Genomic DNA, 4,745 nt, shown 5'->3' on the forward strand with positions numbered 1-4,745 from the left:
AGGTTTCCCTTACATGTTGCGGGCAGAGTATGATACTTATCTGAAATAACTACCAACACAAGAAAACCTAGCGAAGAATGAAGAAACTTTAATCTAACATCGCTCAAGCTGGTGTATTTCCTTGAGCAGCCGTGTGGGTGTCTTCTCTCTTCTTCTTGGACTCATCGACTTCGTACGCATGGGGCATTGGAAAGTTCTCTAAGCAGGGCAGTAGCTATCACACACGAGCTCCTCGATGTTGTTGGCGAAGTAGCTGGGCATCATTGATGGGAGGTCACAGAGGAGCGTGTGATGTCGGTGAAGGTGAAGGTGGATCTTGAGAACAAATAATTCAACATACAATTAAAAACTGCACATATAGACTATACATGCCCTCCATATGTCTCAATTCAGATTATACATGTCTTGCCTACATCTCAATACTCAACATAATGTTGGCCGTTCACTAAAAAAACATAATGTTTGTAGCTCAGATTGTCCTACTCGCCTTCTACAATTTTTCTGTTCGTGTACGCTACACTATTCCCTGCTCAAAGAACAGTTACCGATTAGTGCAAATGGGTAACATAGAGAGGATAGAAAAATTACATGTACAACTCCCGTCCACATCTCTCCCGAATTCATCTCCATCATTGACCAAATAGCAAAATTGCCTGCTCCCTAGCCTCTCAACCACGCCAAGTGTAAAGAGAACAGCCACCAGTCGTCGCCTCCTCTTTTTCTATCCACCACACAACATGCAGTGCACTTAGAAATACCACATGATTCAAAGAACAACATGTACAAGACTGGGAAAACTACCAGATGATTCAGAGAAAACCCATTGTGTTCCTCGCGCACTGTCAGCACACAACAAGCATGATTCAAAAATGAAGAAAGAACCAACTTTGGGGAAACAGTACCATGACCAAATGAACTTGGTATCTTACATCGTCGAACTTGTAGTTTTTTCAGGTCCACTTTCGGAGCAAGAATCAAGGGCATGGATCCTGCAGTTCCAAGCCAACAAGATGGAATTAAACACCGAGACCGAAAATAATTGTCAGGTTAAAAGAGACAGGATAAAGGCAGTTAAGAGGTCCTGAATAATTAATTATACTTGGGGCCCAAGTTGTGCATTATTTTCTAGTTTTAGAAGCATGATGGAGGCAGTAGATATAAATGATGCATTTTATACACAAAATGTTTTAGAAACAAAGGCACTCCTGAATACTGTTTATCTCCCAGTGCATGACTTTCAAGTAGTGCACCTACAAGTGGGGGTAATGAAATAACCACCTTGAGTCAGCCTTCCTTAGACGGAGCTTTCATAGGCCAGAAGACAAAAACTGTCATTGTTGTTCAATGTACGGGCATTCAGATACAGTCTTATAGCAATGCATATGCAACATTGAAGGTCACTCGTCGGCATCGTGGCTTTCTTCATCTGGCATCAGGTTGCTGCTCCAAGCGCTCACTGCAAATCCAAAACTTGAAGTATCCGTCAATGGCATACTTGACCCTGTCAGGCAGCTGTTCAGAATGGTAATCCAGCAGAAATGTCAATCAAGTACTTGCAAAACTTCAGATTTTAAAGCTTCCGAAATGTAAACCCAACCAATTTATTGAACTACAACAAGAAAGTAAACTCAACCTTTTCAACAAGTCTGCCATCTTGAATAAGAGGAACAAGCATGGAGCAAATGCTCACTGAAACACACCAGAAAATCCTAAGTCTTACAGGGATTTCAAATGCTCCAAGAGGCCTAGGTATGGTGCAGGTGTACCGGCAGTCACCTTCGAGGCTGCAGTTATTGCATCTTCCAGGCTTCTACATATCAATCACAGCTCACATTGCAATCTTAGTCTTACCCTTCTCAGCCGTGACCAGAGGTACAGTCCTGTTAATTCGCAAACATAGTGCACAACATGCCACTATCCTCCCTGCAGTAACAATAGTTATCTTACCATTTATTTAGTTGAAAATGATTTCTGTTTTCATAATAAGTCAGATGATTAGCTCATTCACCTTTAACAGGACAACACTTACACTAAGCACATGGCAACATAGCATATCTGTGTATTCAAAATGCCCACATTCGCACTCGAATTCAGAACCTCCGTCCTCAATCATGACCTCTTACACCACCCTGCTCCATCTCTCTCGCTTTGAAGCATTATTGTATGTTGTCAGGTACCCTCGACCTTTCTCAAGCTCAGTGACCTTGTAGGTAGTAGCCTCGAACAACCGTTCGCCAAACTGCTCAACCATGGCTCTTGTGTACAGCTTGCTCGCATGTCTCTCGATCTCAAGGTTTGTCCTCACGACACCACCCTGGAAAAACAAAAAAAGACTGTTAGTATGTGTTACATAAACCAAAACCCTCGAATATTCATCATACTTAATTGCATAAACCTAAAATCATAGTTCTTTTCTCCTCACAGCTCTCCTCTCTCTCTCTCTCTCCCTGTTAACACAGAAGTCTATGTGCCAATGAACCTTCTCCCCGAGTGTAATGAACATCAAATGGTTGTGATTCTTTATGTGCTCAGTTATGAACCAACTATTTATTAGCTGCATGTAGCAACCTGATCAGTGCGGGACACTTGTACATGCATGATCGACTATTCCCAGCCTTAGGCTTTCCCTGAAAAAATTCAAAAAAATTGATGGCACATCAGCTCACTCCATGATGCCTTTTTTCAAACCAAAACTGCACAAAAAAAGAAACCCATATATAGTATCTCGTACCACAGAACTTAGTGAACAATTGCACTCTATCTTCTGCATTTAATCGGCTTTCCCCATATCTAATACCGAATCCAACTTCCCACGAATACAGGTTGTAGAAGTCGTATGCCTCACCCAACGAATCGAAACATGTTCCTATTTCTCGTTTAATAACACTATTCGTTGGTTCCTTGGCAAAATTCCTTATCAATTACTCCAGTGTGCTCATCCGTGAAGCGCACGGAGTTCTGTCCGGTGGTGCATTCTCTAATCTTAACCTGTAGCAATAATGCTTCATCCAATCAATTAACACAAAACTGATGTGTTGCAGATAGTAGTGTTTTCTTAGGAAATTATGAACTGGTTTGTCAAAACATTTAATCCACGGACCCCTGATATGCAGCCTGGTTCGCAACATTTCTCTTATCTAAAATTCTAAACACCTTACGACATCTAACTACCTGAAACACGCCGAAACCAAATACCTGCTTCCATGATTTCAAAATTAACTAAATATATTGTTTGGTGAATCACCATCAAGAGTCCTTGAACTTAAATAGCTATCTATAAATGCGCTTAAATTAAATATACAATTAGACCACGGGGACAAGACGACTAACCTTTTCGTCCATCCAAGTGCCTCCCGATTAACATCAGGGCGCAACCAGATTCACCAATTGAATCCTCCATGCCAAGAGCGCTAGCCTCCCCCTGGGTGGCAGCCTTAGCGGCACCGGATCAGAATGCTTAAGGTTATCGGCGAACTCTTCCCGAAGTGGGAACCTGCGGGCGCCGGAGTACAACGAAAGGTTTGCAAAAATCAACAGAGGGGCGGCGGACAAAAAGAGCTTACCTGACCACCAGATCGAGCACGAACTCCAGGCCGTTCTCCTCCATCCTACCATGCCGCCGGCCGTTCTCGACGCCACATGGTGGGGGCTTGGTCTTCAGCGGCCACCTCGAGCTCCTTCCGTCACGGCCCCGCGACCTCAGATCTGGGAGCCGCTTCCTTGATGAGCATGTGCGCATCGCGGACGTGGAGCTTCGCCGCCTAACCTTGACGATATGCAAGCGGATCCAACAATGGGGAGAAGGGTGGGAGCGGTGGAGGTGGCTGAGCGGGAGGGAGGCAGCAGCGGTGGCGGCGGAGCGAGAGATGGGGGCAGCGCCGCATTGAGAGGAGGGTTTTTTTCGTGCGAGGGAGGCTAGGGCGTCGTCCGATTTTTTGTTCGTGCGAGGGGAATCGCTAGTCATCGTTCTCGTTTTTTTACCGCAGATCGGATCGGATCCGGGGGAGGCCGACGAGCTCAAAAAATAACCGACGGAGATTACCAACTGAGATATTAGGAGTAGAGATCTTAAACAATTACCTGATACTCTGAAATATGCCTATCTCGATGAAAAGAAGATATATCATGTTATTATTAGTGCTAACCTTTTAGAGCATGAAGAAAAGAGATTATTGAAACTTCTAAGGAAACATCGTGCTGTTATTGGATATACTCTTGATGACCTTAAGGGCATTATTCCCACTCCATGTCAGCATAAAATTAATATGGAACCTGGTGCTAAACCATTTGTTGATCACCAACGGCAGTTAAATCCAAAGATGAAAGAAGTGGTAAGAAATGAAATATTAAAGCTTCTGGAAGCATGTATAATATAATATATCCTATAGCTGATAGTAGATGGGTAAGTCCTGTTCACTGTGTCCCTAAGAAGGGAGGTATTACTGTTGTTCCTAATGATAAAAATGAATTGATTCCACAAAGAATTATCACAGGTTATAGAATGTAATTGATTTTAAAAAATTAAACAAATCTACTAGGAAAGATCATTATCCTCTATCTTTCATTGATCAAATGCTGAAAGACTATCAAAACATACACATTTTTGTTTTCTAGACGGATACTCTGGTTTTTGCCAAATACCTGTGTCACAAGAGGATGAAGAAAAAACTAGTTTTACATGCCCGTGTGGTACTTTTGCTTATAGACGCATGCCTTTTGGTTAATGCAATGCACCTGCTACCTTT

At 42.9% G+C, this 4,745-nt stretch overlaps 1 long non-coding RNA gene across 10 annotated transcripts; it reads right to left on the reverse strand.

Moving 5' to 3' along the window:
• Positions 1-342: 342 nt before the first annotated feature.
• LOC123111602 (uncharacterized) lies at positions 343-3,954 on the reverse strand. Of its 10 annotated transcripts, none has more exons than XR_006454574.1 (8): positions 3,564-3,954; positions 3,331-3,421; positions 2,569-2,627; positions 2,009-2,314; positions 1,279-1,923; positions 930-989; positions 802-839; positions 343-721 (listed from the first exon to the last, which is right to left on the reverse strand). It is a non-coding gene; the product is annotated as an uncharacterized lncRNA (long non-coding RNA). The 10 variants fall into 10 exon arrangements; XR_006454570.1 differs by having other exon boundaries at positions 3,331-3,433; XR_006454573.1 differs by having other exon boundaries at positions 1,279-1,689; positions 1,777-1,923; positions 2,030-2,314; positions 3,331-3,954.
• Positions 3,955-4,745: the final 791 nt, after the last annotated feature.

Source organism: Triticum aestivum, chromosome 5B (assembly GCF_018294505.1).
Source record: "Triticum aestivum cultivar Chinese Spring chromosome 5B, IWGSC CS RefSeq v2.1, whole genome shotgun sequence".
In the NCBI taxonomy this organism is placed as follows: Eukaryota; Viridiplantae; Streptophyta; class Magnoliopsida; order Poales; family Poaceae; genus Triticum; species Triticum aestivum.